The 17908-nt window shown below is 34.5% G+C and overlaps 1 pseudogene; it reads right to left on the reverse strand.

Annotated features, from left to right (window-relative positions):
- Positions 1 to 17908, reverse strand: part of LOC139870181 (probable protein phosphatase 2C 25) — a 62450-nt pseudogene that overhangs the window by 5529 nt on the left and 39013 nt on the right.

The raw sequence follows: 17908 nt of genomic DNA on the forward strand, positions 1-17908 counted from the left end.
AGAAACAAGTTAGGGAGGTTGCATAATCATTTGGTTAAGTTTGACAAAAAGTCAAACTTTGGTCGGTCAAAGTCAACGAAAAAGTCAACACGTTCGGGTCGGGTCCCGAACTATTTTTCTGAGGTTTTTAATCATAAATGAGCATGTTAGAACAAGTTACATGTGAATCGAAGGTGCGTAGCATAGCAAACATTATTCGAAAATCGACAAAGTTGGACAGACCACTTTGGCGCGCCCCGCGGGTATATGGCGCGCCGCGCCATTACCTGTGCAGAGAATTCTGGCAGTTTTTAAGTTTTATGCATGAACCTAACTTCAACCAATCACCATTTATGACCCGCAACAAACAAAGCATGTATCTTATATCATCGGAAAGGTATTTTGATAAGGAAAACAACTAAACACATTTCATCCATCACATTTACTTTTACAACAACCAAAATCACATTCAAAGCTCCTCATTAAATGCACTCAAGTTCATAAATGAAATTCGATGATTCGGCAACCAATTTACATGAATGATATGCCGTTTCGAAGGTGATCAAGCATACAATACAACCTAACACTTACAAATAACATTTCATGTCATTCAAAGCATCAAAAGTTTATTTCAAGTTCATCAAACCCTAACCCAAATCCACCAAAACCAATAATCAAGTTTATGAAGTTTTCTAAAACAACCTACACATCAAATTGAAGCTAGTGCTACTAGTAACACATTTAATACTTGCACTTTACCATAACAACAACATTTAAGCAACCAAATTACCAAATCAAACACACCAAAGTTCATATTCAAGCTAGTTACTTCAAATAATGAAATCAAGCATATAAATCATATAATCATGTTAGACTTGAGCCATAGACACTAATTAACAACTTTATAAGTTAAAAACATCAAGAACACAAAATCTAGTGATTTTAGAAAGTTACCCAAACTTGATGAAATCGGTATGGAATCGAAGAGGAAGATGAGAGGATTCCGAATATGCAATTTGTTTAGATGGATGCTTGCTCGATTTGATTTAGATGATGATTCTTGAAATTGGAGAATTGAGAGAAAATATGGAAGTAGAAGAAGAAAAGAGAAATGAAAAAGAAAAAGATGGGTGGTGGGTGACTAGTCAAAAGCTAGTCACCTCTTTGGCACTTTGGCGAAACTAGTCCCTCGAGTTCGGTTGCGGGTGCGTGAATTACCTAAACGAGATATTTTTAAAACGCGTATTAACGAGGGATGTCATAATCATATAACGGAATTTAAATAGTTAAACGGAAAAGTAAACGGAAAAAGGCGGGATGTTACATTACCTACTCCTTAAAAGAAATTTCGTCCCGAAATTTAGGTAGGCGTAGTAGTCGTTGTTTCTTCCTCGAAATTTTGCGTTTCCGGAATCGGGAATAAGTGAGGGTATTTCTTTTGCATTTGATCTTGCCTTTCCCAAGTAAACTCGGGTCCCCTTTTGGCGTTCTAACGGACTTTAACAATCGGAATTCGGCTTTGTTTCAATGTCTTGACGGAGGTGTCACAATTTCAACCGGTTCCTCCACAAAATGAAGTTTGTCATCAATAGTAAGTTCCTCGAGAGGGATGACGATATCGGGTTCGGCAAGACATTTTTTCAAGTTAGATATATGGAAGGTAGGATGAACGGAGTTCAATTGAGGCGGAAGATCTAAACGATAAGCAACGGTTCCAATACGCTCCAAGATTTCGAAAGGACCAATATACCGCGGATTTAGCTTCCCGCGTTTCCCAAAACGGATTACACCCTTCCAAGGTGCGACTTTTAACATGACGCGGTCACCGACTTGAAATTCAAGGTCGTTGCGTCTTCTGTCGGTATAGCACTTTTGACGACTCCGGGCCGTCCGAAGCCTATCTCGGATTTGAACGATCTTCTCGGTGGTTTCGTGAATGAGTTCGGGTCCGGTGATTTGTACGTCGCCTACTTCGGCCCAACAAAGAGGAGAACGGCATTTTCGGCCATATAATGCTTCGAATGGGCGGCTTTAATACTCGCGTGATAACTATTGTTGTAAGAGAACTCGGCGAGAGGTAAGTGCTTGTTGATAATGCTAAAAACGAACATATATTTCATAGCATTATTCCTCAAGAAAGACAAGCTTTTAGTTGCAATTGTCCTATTTACAAGTGATATTCGTTTAAATAATAAAAGGTGAAGACAAAAGACAGATTCGACGAATTGAAGACGCAAACGACCAAAAAGCTCCAAAGTACAAAATACAATAAAAAAGGTTCCAATTATTGATGAGAAACGTCTCAAAATTACAAGAGTACAAGATTCAAAACGCAAAGTACAAGATATTAAATTGTACGTAAGGACGTTCGAAAATCCGGAACCGGGACCTGAGCCAACTCTCAACGCTCGACGCAACGGACTAAAAATTACAAGTCAACTATGCACATGAATATAATATAATATATAATTAATTCTTAAATTTAATATATATATTATAATATATTTAAAAATCGTCGGCAAGAAAGGTTCCAAATTAGTGTGAGCTGGAAAAACGAACTCCGCGAGTTGCGGAGTTTGCAGTGCAAAAATTACGCGAGTCGCGGAGCTTCCCTGGACTCAAATCCCTATAAAAGGCAACGCAGTTTGATCGTTTTTAATATCCATAATCTATCTCTCTCTCAATATATACGTAATATTTATATATAATTTATATTTTTATTTTAATTTTAATTTTAAATCCTAATAATAAGGGTATGTTAGCGAATGTTGTAAGGGTGTAAGTCGAAATTCTGTCCGTGTAACGCTACGCTATTTTTAATCATTGTAAGTTATGTTTATATTATTTTCATTAATGTCTCGTAGCTAAGCCGTTATTATGCTTATTTAAGACGAAGTAATCATGATGTTGGGCTAATTATTAAAATTGGGTAATTGGGCTTTGTACCATAATTGGGGTTTGGATAAAAGAACGACACTTGTGGAAATTAGACTATGGGCTATTAATGGGTTTTATATTAACTAAACAATACCTTGTTAATTTAATATACAAACTTATAATTCGACGTATTTATATATAACCACATATGCTTGACTGGGTACGGTGGGCGGGATATCTATAAATACCAATAATTATTCATTTTACCGGACACGGAACTGGATTAATAGTTAATAGACTTGTTGAAACAGGGGTGAATTACATTCAAGGGTAATTGGTGTAATTGTTAACAAAGTAGTAAAACCTTGGTTTACACGCAGTCGATAACCTGGTGTATTCATTAAACAAAGTATTAAAACCTTGTTACAATTAGAATCCCCAATTAGTTGGAATATTTTACTTCGGGAATAAGAATAATTTGAATAAGGCTTTCGCTCTTTATATTTATGACTGATGGACTATTATGGACAAATCCGTATGGACATATTAAATAATCCAAGACAAAGAACAATTAACCCATGGGCATAAAACTAAAATAAACACGTCAAACATCATGATTACGGAAGTTTAAATAAGCATAATTCTTTTATTTCATATTTAATTTCCTTTATTTTATATTTAATTACACTTCTAATTATTGTACTTTTATTAATTGTTATTGTATTGAATTGCACTTTTAATTATCGTATTTTTTAATTATCGCAAGTTTATTTTATCGCACTTTTATTTATTGCAATTTCATTATCGTTATTTATTTTACGCTTTAAATTAAGTCTTTTATTTATTTACATTAGGTTTTAACTGCGACTAAAGTTTTTAAAATCGACAAACCGGTCATTAAACGGTAAAAACCCCCTTTTATAATAATAATATTACTTATATATATATATTTGTATTTTTATAAAATAAAACTAATATAGTGTAAAACTTTGTTTAAAGATTTTTTTTCCCTGTGGAACGAACCGGACTTACTAAAAACTACACTACTGTACGATTAGGTACACTGTCTATAAGTGTTGTAGCAAGGTTTAAGTATATCCATTCTATAAATAAATAAATATCTTGGGTAAAATTGTATAGCATTTAATAGTATTTTCCTGCTAAAATTTAATAGTATTTTATACCCCCTAGCTTTAACATCACTTGTCCCAAGCTTTTCCAAAATCAACCACGCAAGCTCGTAACATGTCCTCTAAGGTTTGAATTGTACGTTCGCTTTGTCCATCGGTTTGAGGATGATATGCGGTGCTCATGTTTAAACGCGTTCCCAACGCTTCTTGCAAGGTACGCCAAAATCTAGAAACAAAACGGCCATCTCGGTCGGAGATAATCGATAAAGGTACACCGTGTCGGGCTACGATCTCCTTGATATAAAGTCGTGCAAGTTTCTCCATTTTGTCGGTCTCCTTCATGGCGAGAAAGTGTGCGGATTTAGTGAGACGGTCAACAATAACCCAAATGGTATCATAAACGCCCGTCGTTTTTGGTAGTTTGGTGATAAAATCCATTGTTATTCTTTCCCACTTCCATTGCGGGATTTCGGGTTGTTGAAGTAATCCGGACGGTCTTTGGTGTTCGACTTTGACTTTGGAACATGTCAAACACTTGGAAACATAAGTAGCTACGTCCCTTTTGATATTCGGCCACCAATATAGTTGTTTAAGGTCGTGGTACATCTTATTGGCACCGGGGTGAATCGAGTATCGTGACTTATGGGCTTCATCTAAAATAAGGCTTCGTAGGTCCCCATAACTAGGCACCCAAATCCTTTCGGCGAAATATCGGAGTCCGGTTTCCTTGATTTCGAATCGAGAGACTAGAATATTCAAGAGCTCGTGTGAAATGTTTTCACCCTTGAGAGCCTTATCTTGGGCTACCCGAATTTGGCTATTAAGGTTTGTGTGGATGGTGATGTTTAAGGCTCAGACACGAAGAGGCACCGCTCTTTCTTTTTGACTTAAGGCATAGGCTACTACATTTGCCTTTCCGGGATGGTAACGAAGCTCGCAATCGTAATCGTTTAAGGTTTCAATCCACCTTCGTTGTCTCATGTTTAGTTGCTTTTGATCGAAAATGTGTTGGAGACTTTTGTGATCGGTAAAGATAGTACTCTTGGTTCCATAAAGATAGTGTCTCCACATTTTAAGTGCAAAGACAACGGCTCCGAGTTCAAGATCATGTGTCGTGTAGTTTCGTTCATGAATTTTGAGTTGTCGAGAAGCATAAGAAATGACTTTCGTTCGTTGCATCAACACACACCCAAAACCATGTTTCGAGGCGTCGCAATACACAACAAAATCGTCATTGCCTTAGGGAAGTGACAAGATAGGAGCGGTGGTTAGCTTTGTTTTCAAGATTTGAAATGCGGATTCTTGTTCGGTCGCCCAATTGAATTTCTTTCCCTTGTGAGTTAAAGCGGTTAGAGGACGAGCAACCAAAGAGAAATCCTTGATGAATCTACGGTAGTATCCGGTGAGACTCAAGAATTGACAAATGTGAGTAGGAGTAGTGGGAGTCTCCCATTTACTAATGGCTTCGATTTTCGTTGGATCGACTTTAATACCTTGGTCACTTAAAACATGACCAAGAAATTGAACTTCCTTCAACCAAAATTCACACTTGGAGAATTTGGCATAGAGTCGTTCATGTTTTAAAAGTTCAAGCACGAGCCGGAGGTGTTCCTCGTGTTCTTCTTCGCTTTTAGAATAAACCAAAATATCATCGATGAACACGATAACGAATTTGTCAAGATACGGTTTGCACACGCGGTTCATAAGATCCATGAACACCGCCGGTGCGTTAGTGAGACCAAATGGCATTACAAGAAATTCATAACTACCATAACGAGTTCGGAAAGCGGTTTTGGAGACATCTTCCCCCTTAACCCTTAATTGATGATAACCCGAGCGGAGATCGATTTTTGAATATACACAAGACCCTTGTAGTTGATCAAAGAGGTCATCGATGCGAGGAAGTGGATATCGGTTTTTAATCGTCAATTTGTTTAGTTCACGATAATCAATGCACATTCGTAGGGATCCGTCTTTCTTTTTAACAAACAAAATCGGAGCGCCCCAAGGTGAATGGCTAGGTTGGATAAAACCACGATCAAGTAGTTCTTGGATTTGACTTTGCAATTCTTGCATTTCGGATGGAGCGAGTCTATAAGGTGCACGTGCTACGGGTGCGGCCCCCGAAATAAGATCGATTTGGAATTCAACCGGTCGATGAGGTGGAAGAACCGGCAATTCATCGGGAAATACATCGGAATAGTCACTAACAATTGGCACATCATCGATGTGCTTCTCATCGGACTCGACTTTCTTAACATGAGCAAGGATCGCAAAACAACCCTTACAGAGAAGTTTTCTAACTTTAATACACGAAACGAGGTTGAGTCCGGTGCAACTCTTATCGCCATAGACGATCAAAGGTTCACCATTCTCGATAGGGATTCGGATTGCGTTAAGATCACAAAGGATGTGGGATTTCGTTTTGGCTAGCCAATTCATACCGATTAATTTAGCGTAATTTTTGTATTTTTCGCTCATAATTAGTTTTAAATATAGTTTTTGCCATAGTTATTTTTATTTTTAGATTTTTAGGCTTTGCCGTAAAATCCCTTAAGTGCTTTTTCTTTAGACTAAGATCTAAGTGCTTTATAATTTTGCGATGCCTTTTTAAGTTTTAGTTCCTTTTTAAGTTATTGCCATTTGGGATATAGTTTTACTTGTAAGCTTTAATATTTTTAGACGCAACTTTTAATTTTTAGTTTTTAGTTCCTTTTTAAGTTTAGACGCGCTACTTTCTTATTTTTATTTTTCGACGCCTTTTACTGATGTATCAATTATCACTCCAATTAGTAATCTCAATTTGCAATTTTAATTTTAAGTTAGTGATAGTAATAAGGTTGGGTTAGTCGAGTGTTTTAAAGTTTTATAGTCATTTTCTTTTTCTTTCTTATTTTTCGACGCCTTTTATTTTTCAACCCTTTTCTTTTTCGACCTTTTTCGACGCGCTCTTTTTCTTTCTTATTTCTCGCCATTCTAGTTTTAGGACATAGATTTTTATTCTACTTCTTATCTAAATTTCTTAAAATTACGAAAATTTATTTTAAGTGGTTAAATTGATAGACATCAAAATTTTCTGGTTCGTAGTAATAGTTGGATTTGTACGTGGACCGGGTTATTGGAGCCAAACAGTACTCAATTATATTGAGACCAAACGTGTAACGACCCGGAAATTTCCGACCAAATTTAAACTCTAATCTCTATATGGTTCCGACACGATAAGCAAAAACCCTAAAGTTGACCCGCATTTTTTTTCGATCGTTCTATACTTATAAGATTAATATTTACATAAATTAAAACTTACCAACATGATAAGTAATCCAAATTGTCGAGATTTATATTTCCGAAAAGAGTTTTACACAACGTTTGACCGTCTAGTTTGACCGACGATATCACGAACTATACAATATATGATAATTATACGTTTGCGTATATATATGTATATATACATATTTAACATGATTAATGAATGTTTTAATATCTTATTTTGTATCAAAAACTATAAGTTATAAGTATATTTTGAAACTACTAACTTAAGTTTTCAAAACGATAACTATACGTAACGTTATTTGACATAAATACTTAAGACTTATAATGTTTATACATATATCGTATAAGTAATGTATTTACTCACTTTTAAGACTTAAATACATAAAATCATATAAGTGTATTCACAAAAGATAGCTATATTTGAATCCTCATTCCATTTTTCACAAAATTTCTATACGTATATCTAGAGTATTTGTACTCGTATCATACCTAGCTTCTATACGTATTTACTATTGGTATATACACATCAAATCACCACCTAACCAGCCCTTGTTACTACCCTAGGTATAAGGTAATTGCTTTTGTATTATTGTTTGACAAATACATAAGATTACAAACTAAAATTTTGTCATGTTATCCTTAAAGATCACATTTTTAGGAGTATATATGTATCATCATTTTGATTCATTTACTACTTCAATCTCCTAGCTAAAACACACACACTTATAACCCTTAAACACCTTCAACAATTCAGTAAAGTTCTAAGAAGATCTAGCTTCAAAAACCTTACATAAACACCATAAGAAAACCATACAAAAACACTTCAAGAAAACCTTCCAAGAACACCAACTTACTTCCAATCTTTCATCCACTTCTATCACCCTTTTGATTCTAGCTTCTTACTCCTCTTTTACAGCAAACTTATCCAAGGAACTTGAGGTAGAATCTATGTTCATAACCTTGTTCGATTCATATATATATAGCTATCTTATTTTGTGGTACAAAAGTTTAACAACAAGAACATAGTTTGAATGTTTTCAAACTTGTTTGCAAACTAAATAGATCCTTCTAACTTAACTTTTAAAATACTTCAAGACCTGTAATATAACTTAAATATATGCTAATTTAATAAGGTAAAACTTGGTTTTTCAAAGTATAAGTATTTTTAGAAAAATGGTCATTAAATGATTTTTTTTTGTAACAAAATGTTTAACTTCATATGTTTCACTAATGTTTCACTTATGCCGTATGATTTTGAATACAAACCAAGGTATTTACAGTTCATAGTCTTAAAGAAGAACTCGATCCAAGAAGATGGCAATTTGAATCAACGAAAACGGACTTGTAACGAAGAAACTATGACCGAAACAAAATTGGTTATCCTAGATCATTTCAACTACGGGATCAATTGGAAAAAAAAGATATAAATCACATATTTCTAAGATAACATGATATTTTATATATATGTACTCATAATTCAATTTCATATGGTTCAGGATCACCCGTAAACAACACGAGAAGATTAATCATAAGATCCCATGATTGTACGCAACACGTCATTTGACAACACCGGTACTTTATGTACGCAACACGTCATTTGACAACACCGGTACCATGGGTCAAGATTAATCTCGACCAACACATATACGATGGGGTTTTATGGGAGTTTTATTTATTTCGTTGGGGGTTTATTTATTGCGGGTATATTAAACATCTAAAAATGAACCATTAAAATTGAATTACTAACATCGAAACGCTAACTACGGACTAAGGAATTATTCAAAGTATTAAAAGTATTATAAATATATATACGAGATGTTTGTTTAAAATGAAAATATATTGATATATTATATATGGATAGGTTCGTGATATCAACCGGAAGACCAAGTCAAAAATATATATATCTTCGAGACAACAGTGAGTATATAGTCCCACTTTTAAACTCTAAATATTTCGGGATGAGAATACATGTATTTTATGTTTTACGTTATGGACACAAGTAACTGAAAAATATATTCTACGTTGAGTTGTACCACTGGCATACTTCCCTGTAGCTTGGTAACTGTTATTTACAGCGGTATTGTAAACGCGAATCCTGTTGATAGATCTATCGGGCCTGACAACCCCAACCGGACTGGACGACCAGTATTCAACGGTTGCACAGTACTTCGTTTTGCGACTACACCTTGGTACGGTGTAGTAAGATTTCATATTAAAGGGAATATGCGACGTGATTAAATGTTAAGTATGGTTACCAAGTGCTCAACCACTTAGAATATTTTTATTGAAATGATTATATACGAAATCTTGTGGTCCATTGTTATAACGCTGCTAGCATCAAACCTATATATCTCACCAACTTTATGTTGACGTTTTAAAGCATGTTATTCTCAGGTACGAATTAAGTCTTCCGCTGTGCATTAGCTCATGTTAAGGATACTACTTGGGACCATTTAAGCTATGATACAAGGACGTTGCATTCGAGTCATTGAAGTTCATTAAAGACTATTGTTATGAAAATGGCAGATTAGATCATTTGGTTGTTATAAAATGTTAGGCTAATATGTCAACTCTCGATGTAATAATAGATTGCCTTTAAGAAATAAATGCAACGTTTGTAAAATGTATCATATAGAGGTCAAGTACCTCGCGATGTTATCAACTATTGTAATTCGTTTTTAATCTATATGGACGATGTCCGGATGATTAGTTTCGGATCCTTTCAGTTGGTATCAGAGCGTTGGTCTTAGCGAACCAGGCCTTGCATTAGTGTGTCTAACTAGTAGTTGTTAGGATACATTAAGTGAGTCTGGACTTTGACCGTGTCTGCCTGTCAAAAGTTTTGCTTATCAATCCTAGTCGGAAATCATCTGCTTATCATCCTTAGGGAACTGCCTGCTTATCATTCTTAAGTCTAGACACGTCTTACTGCATTTAGTGCATCGATAGTGTATAGACAAAATTCATATCTTAGCGTATCTGTTACTATAGACATTGCCTGACGTATTTCAAAGATTCTCCGTAATTCATGGGATTTTGATATTATATATACATATGTAAATTATGTATTGAAGAGTACCAAACCCAACTCCTATAATCTATTCCAAACCAAAAATTCACTTCTCCGACTATACAAGATGGATTCTTCATCCAGTTCGAATTCCTCCGACTTCGAAAGCTACGCCGATATGGATTTCCATTCGAGCTCCGAGAACAGCGTCACCGGAATGGATCAACCAATTTCCCATCATCTATTTTGGATGAATTGGGGATGGGTTCGTAATATACTAAATCTCTGGAGGCAAGAAGAAGGTGATCCATTCCATCCACCAAATTGTCCTCTTAACGATGAACCTGAAGCACTTACCGGTGAACCTATTCGAAACACCATTTTCTCGCTCATTTCTAGAGTATCTCGTCATGATTACATACTATCCCATATTTCGAATCTTGTTCATTCGCTCGTTCCAACCGTCAATCATCCCGGTATAATAGAAGAAGTCAACGAGCTTCGCGCTCGGGTAGTGGCTTTAGAAAATACGGTGCGAAGGTTACAAACACCAGCAGCAGCACCAGCAGCATAATCTATACCACCATCATCAACGCCGACAGTACTCTTGTCACCCCCAAAATCTCAACATCACAATCTGTATCTCGAATATCAACATCACACGACTCAATATCTGTACTTCGAGTATGATCTTCGTTCTATATATCGTTCTACATCGATTATCTTCGCTTTACGTATCGTATGACGATTATGTAATTTCTAAAGTCTTAGAGATTATGTAATCTAGAATTAACGATAAATCAAATGAGTTTATTATCTTATTGACTCATTAAATCTATGATTATCTCTGAAGAAAATATATATGCAAGTATATTTTCATAAAGATAGTAATTAAAAATTCCTTCGTACAAACTAATAATGATGAAAATATTTTAACGGGTGAGTAGTACCCGAGGAATATTTAGAATTCACATTAATAAGTTATATTGTACATTCTTGAATCTGATTCAACGGTCATTTGTTATTTTACTTACAACCATCGATATACGTATCCGTTCACCCCAGAATAACCATTTCCATTTAAATTTCATATTTGAATTTTTTTTTACCTATCCAAATCCAACAAGTGGCATAAAGAAGAAACATTGGACAATTAAAATGAAATAAAATGTTGATTATAACATATGAAACTAAACAATTCTTCAATTTTGCCACTTGATTTCATCCTAAACCTCATTTGTACTTCGACAATTATAATCCTCATTCAAATCTTTTCATGATTCTTGAAAACACCTCGATCGAGAAGTTGAACCAGCCGCACCTCGTTTACGGAAGAAAGATTTATGCATACAGTGATGCACCTGAAAAATTTTCGAAACCGAAGTTATAGTTAAAACGTATCCGCGTCGAATTCCTTATCATTCATTATCAAAAACAATCATACGATTCCTTTTCAAGAAGCTAATTTTGTCACAGCTCCACTTCGACTTCTCAGTGAGACTACTCCTATTATAATCTCGATATTTATACTTTGTCCTTTCGACGTTGTTACCGGAGAACCTTTTTCACAACATCATCAGCAGACGTACCAGCAACTCGTTATCTCTTTGGCGAAACCCGCAATCAGTATTTTGAAAATCTCGTAGAAATTCTCCCAGTTATACCGAGAACGACTATCCCTAAGAATTACATTTTTCGAATGTGAAGTTCTGAAAAACATCCTGGACTATGAAGTAGTTCTTGAAATGCTGAAGAAGCAGAAAAAAAAAAAAAAAAAAAAAAAAAAAAAAAAAAAAAAAAAAACTGTAAACGACTTTAACAGTCAAAAGTTTAATGATGAAGTACATTGTATTGGTAAAGCTTAGAAAAAGAGGAGAGTTGGAACTGGAAAACGGATTGAGCAAAGTATGAAGGAGGATGTAGATAAATCACAAGAACTGAATCTGCTTTCAAAGGATTCAAACGATTCAGTGCTTGCTGAAACCATTAGTAAAAAAAAAAAAAAAAACCTACCCCTTATCCTAAACCTTTCCCGATGATATTCTTCATCATCATCTTATCTTAGATATTATAAGATATCTTCATATCTTTTGTTATACATATCCTCCATATTTCTGGAGATATTCTCACAACTGTTCTTATCCAAAATCATGTATTTCTCCGTAATATCTGCGTTACAATATAAAAGAAACTGTGTTAGTTTCTAAGTTCTAAAACCTTCAAGTTTAAAATAGGAATGTTTTGAAGTAGTGTTGGGAACTGATACATGAATTAGTATAATATAATGAAACTTGATCAACTTCATTATATTACAGTAAGTCATGTTAAGTTTCTAATGGAATGTGATGATTCACAGTACCGTCATCATGTGCCATGTTACACGGCTCTTACATTCTATCAAGTCTCCAAACATATTAGAACGTATCACCTTGATAGTTCTATTTTTCCGGAATATTCGAGTAATTTAACGAATCAAGATCGTGCCATTACAATTTTATTCTAAAACCAATAGCTAGGTTCATTCCAAATTTTATACCTACGAATTCCGAACTATTGATCGCTTGACTCAAGGACGGGAAGAAGAAACGAAGGGACAAAGTCCCAAAATAGAAATTGGGGTATAGATCACAGCAAATAGGAGAGAATATTAACTATGGATGACAATGATTATGGAAAACAGAAGCAGGAGCATCGAAGTATAAGGAAAGATATCAAACCCAACAACCACCCAGAAACTACAAACCATGTATATCAATACGTATGGCGACGTAAAGACACGGGAGAATTAGAAACATTATAATTCCAAGAAAATCATAAAAGTGAATAGATTCTTCTGGCGGTAGATGGAAGAGAAGAATGAAAGATATAAAAGTTAGAAGTATAACAAAAATCAGAACGGGATGAAGCATTTCAAAGGATACCTTAAAGTAGGAATTAAGGAGAAAGAGTAGAAGATGCGAGTTGTGAAAAATAAGGAAACGAAGGGGTGGATTTATAGTGAAATATCCGACAGAGAAATCGAAACAGATTACCGCATTAAATCAAAGAAGATTCTGATCGCCGAATAACCAAATCTTATTACGTAAGATTTTTCCTAAATCCCTTAAATCCCGGAAATCAATTCTAAACCACGTCATCGATTAAAAACGATTCCATATTTACTCATTTCATTTTTTTTTTGTGATAGCTTCGCTCGTGCGTCTCACATAACCAAATCGTTTTATCTAAATCTTTCAATAATGATAAAATTTCATTATTACCTCATATTCGTCATGAAAACATTCCTATGGTTATTTATGACAACCTCTACCAAATTTCGAGGACGAAATTTCTTTAACGGATGGGTACTGTAACGACCCGGAAATTTCCGACCAAATTTAAACTCTAATCTCTATATGGTTCCGACACGATAAGCAAAAACCCTAAAGTTGACCCGCATTTTTTTTCGATCGTTCTATACTTATAAGATTAATATTTACATAAATTAAAACTTACCAACATGATAAGTAATCCAAATTGTCGAGATTTATATTTCCGAAAAGAGTTTTACACAACGTTTGACCGTCTAGTTTGACCGACGATATCACGAACTATACAATATATGATAATTATACGTTTGCGTATATATATGTATATATACATATTTAACATGATTAATGAATGTTTTAATATCTTATTTTGTATCAAAAACTATAAGTTATAAGTATATTTTGAAACTACTAACTTAAGTTTTCAAAACGATAACTATACGTAACGTTATTTGACATAAATACTTAAGACTTATAATGTTTATACATATATCGTATAAGTAATGTATTTACTCACTTTTAAGACTTAAATACATAAAATCATATAAGTGTATTCACAAAAGATAGCTATATTTGAATCCTCATTCCATTTTTCACAAAATTTCTATACGTATATCTAGAGTATTTGTACTCGTATCATACCTAGCTTCTATACGTATTTACTATTGGTATATACACATCAAATCACCACCTAACCAGCCCTTGTTACTACCCTAGGTATAAGGTAATTGCTTTTGTATTATTGTTTGACAAATACATAAGATTACAAACTAAAATTTTGTCATGTTATCCTTAAAGATCACATTTTTAGGAGTATATATGTATCATCATTTTGATTCATTTACTACTTCAATCTCCTAGCTAAAACACACACACTTATAACCCTTAAACACCTTCAACAATTCAGTAAAGTTCTAAGAAGATCTAGCTTCAAAAACCTTACATAAACACCATAAGAAAACCATACAAAAACACTTCAAGAAAACCTTCCAAGAACACCAACTTACTTCCAATCTTTCATCCACTTCTATCACCCTTTTGATTCTAGCTTCTTACTCCTCTTTTACAGCAAACTTATCCAAGGAACTTGAGGTAGAATCTATGTTCATAACCTTGTTCGATTCATATATATATAGCTATCTTATTTTGTGGTACAAAAGTTTAACAACAAGAACATAGTTTGAATGTTTTCAAACTTGTTTGCAAACTAAATAGATCCTTCTAACTTAACTTTTAAAATACTTCAAGACCTGTAATATAACTTAAATATATGCTAATTTAATAAGGTAAAACTTGGTTTTTCAAAGTATAAGTATTTTTAGAAAAATGGTCATTAAATGATTTTTTTTTGTAACAAAATGTTTAACTTCATATGTTTCACTAATGTTTCACTTATGCCGTATGATTTTGAATACAAACCAAGGTATTTACAGTTCATAGTCTTAAAGAAGAACTCGATCCAAGAAGATGGCAATTTGAATCAACGAAAACGGACTTGTAACGAAGAAACTATGACCGAAACAAAATTGGTTATCCTAGATCATTTCAACTACGGGATCAATTGGAAAAAAAAGATATAAATCACATATTTCTAAGATAACATGATATTTTATATATATGTACTCATAATTCAATTTCATATGGTTCAGGATCACCCGTAAACAACACGAGAAGATTAATCATAAGATCCCATGATTGTACGCAACACGTCATTTGACAACACCGGTACTTTATGTACGCAACACGTCATTTGACAACACCGGTACCATGGGTCAAGATTAATCTCGACCAACACATATACGATGGGGTTTTATGGGAGTTTTATTTATTTCGTTGGGGGTTTATTTATTGCGGGTATATTAAACATCTAAAAATGAACCATTAAAATTGAATTACTAACATCGAAACGCTAACTACGGACTAAGGAATTATTCAAAGTATTAAAAGTATTATAAATATATATACGAGATGTTTGTTTAAAATGAAAATATATTGATATATTATATATGGATAGGTTCGTGATATCAACCGGAAGACCAAGTCAAAAATATATATATCTTCGAGACAACAGTGAGTATATAGTCCCACTTTTAAACTCTAAATATTTCGGGATGAGAATACATGTATTTTATGTTTTACGTTATGGACACAAGTAACTGAAAAATATATTCTACGTTGAGTTGTACCACTGGCATACTTCCCTGTAGCTTGGTAACTGTTATTTACAGCGGTATTGTAAACGCGAATCCTGTTGATAGATCTATCGGGCCTGACAACCCCAACCGGACTGGACGACCAGTATTCAACGGTTGCACAGTACTTCGTTTTGCGACTACACCTTGGTACGGTGTAGTAAGATTTCATATTAAAGGGAATATGCGACGTGATTAAATGTTAAGTATGGTTACCAAGTGCTCAACCACTTAGAATATTTTTATTGAAATGATTATATACGAAATCTTGTGGTCCATTGTTATAACGCTGCTAGCATCAAACCTATATATCTCACCAACTTTATGTTGACGTTTTAAAGCATGTTATTCTCAGGTACGAATTAAGTCTTCCGCTGTGCATTAGCTCATGTTAAGGATACTACTTGGGACCATTTAAGCTATGATACAAGGACGTTGCATTCGAGTCATTGAAGTTCATTAAAGACTATTGTTATGAAAATGGCAGATTAGATCATTTGGTTGTTATAAAATGTTAGGCTAATATGTCAACTCTCGATGTAATAATAGATTGCCTTTAAGAAATAAATGCAACGTTTGTAAAATGTATCATATAGAGGTCAAGTACCTCGCGATGTTATCAACTATTGTAATTCGTTTTTAATCTATATGGACGATGTCCGGATGATTAGTTTCGGATCCTTTCAAAACGAATCCTGGCCCTCTGCTGCATCTTTTGGCTATTCGAAACGTGGGCAAAATCAGAAAAGTCTATTAATTGGATAACTTATATAATTTTTCTTTCCTTTTAAAAACTAATAGGATATTCAGTGAATGCACCGAGCAAGACGTTCACCACCTTTTGTACGTTCACCACCTGTAACTCGATCAAGACATTTAGCAAATATTACCGCCGTTGATTTTTCTTTAGAATCGTCATCCAGTCGACCAAGTACTCCAATTCAAATTTCTGATAATCCATTTTTTGAACCCGACCTCACAATTGAGAATCCGGAGAATATTCAGGGACAATTCATAGATCCTGAACCATTAATTTTTCCTCCGGAACCACCAATCATTCAAACAGAGATTGTTGAGGAACGAACCATTAAATCAGAATCCTCTAGTGATTCAGATTCAACAAATTCAATCATGGAAAATCTAGAACCTTTAAGTATGGAAGACCGAATGAAAGCTAAACGCACTGGCTAAGGTCACGCAATTACTCATCCAGACATTAATGCGCCAGATTATGAAATCAAAGGACAAATTCTACACATGGTGACTAATCAATGCCAATTTAGTGGTGCGCCGAAGGAAGATCCAAATGAACATCTTCGTACCTTTAATAGGATCTGCACACTATTTAAAATAAGAGAAGTGGAGGATGAACAGATATATCTCATGTTATTTCCCTGAACTTTAAAGGGAGAAGCCAAAGATTGGTTAGAATTGTTACCTGAAGGGGCGATTGATACATGGGACATTTTAGTTGAAAAATTTCTTAAACAATTCTTTCCGGCATCTAAAGCCGTAAGACTTCAAGGAGAAATTGTTACGTTCACACAGAAACTAAATGAAACTCTATATGAGGCGTGGACTAGATTTGGAAAGTTATTAAGAGGATGTCCGCAACATGGTTTAGACACCTGTCAAATAGTACAAATATTCTACCAAGGATGCGACATCACTACAAGGAAAGGCATCGATATAGCAGCTGGTGGTTCCATTATGAAGAAAACCGAAACTGATGCTTATAAAATTATTGATAACACTGCTTCCCACTCACATGAGTGGCACCAAGAAAAAGATATCGTTAGATCATCTAAAGCAGCTAGAGCCGATTCTAGCCATGACTTAGACTCCATTTCTGCAAAGATAGATGCTGTCGAGAGACGAATGAAAAAGATGACTAAAGATATCCACTCAATACGAATTAGTTGTGAGCAGTGTGGAGGACCACATTTGACAAAAGATTGTCTCAGTATTGAGCTAACAATGGAACAAAGAGAGAATATTTCATACATAAACCAAAGGCCTGGAAATAATTATCAGAATAATTATCAACCGCCAAGACCGATTTACAATCAAAACCAGAATTATAACCGAAATGTTCCATACAACAACCAACAAGGTCCTAGTAATCAACAAGTATCCAATAAT

The sequence above is a fragment of the Rutidosis leptorrhynchoides genome, chromosome 10 (assembly GCF_046630445.1).
Source record: "Rutidosis leptorrhynchoides isolate AG116_Rl617_1_P2 chromosome 10, CSIRO_AGI_Rlap_v1, whole genome shotgun sequence".
Lineage (NCBI taxonomy): Eukaryota > Viridiplantae > Streptophyta > Magnoliopsida > Asterales > Asteraceae > Rutidosis > Rutidosis leptorrhynchoides.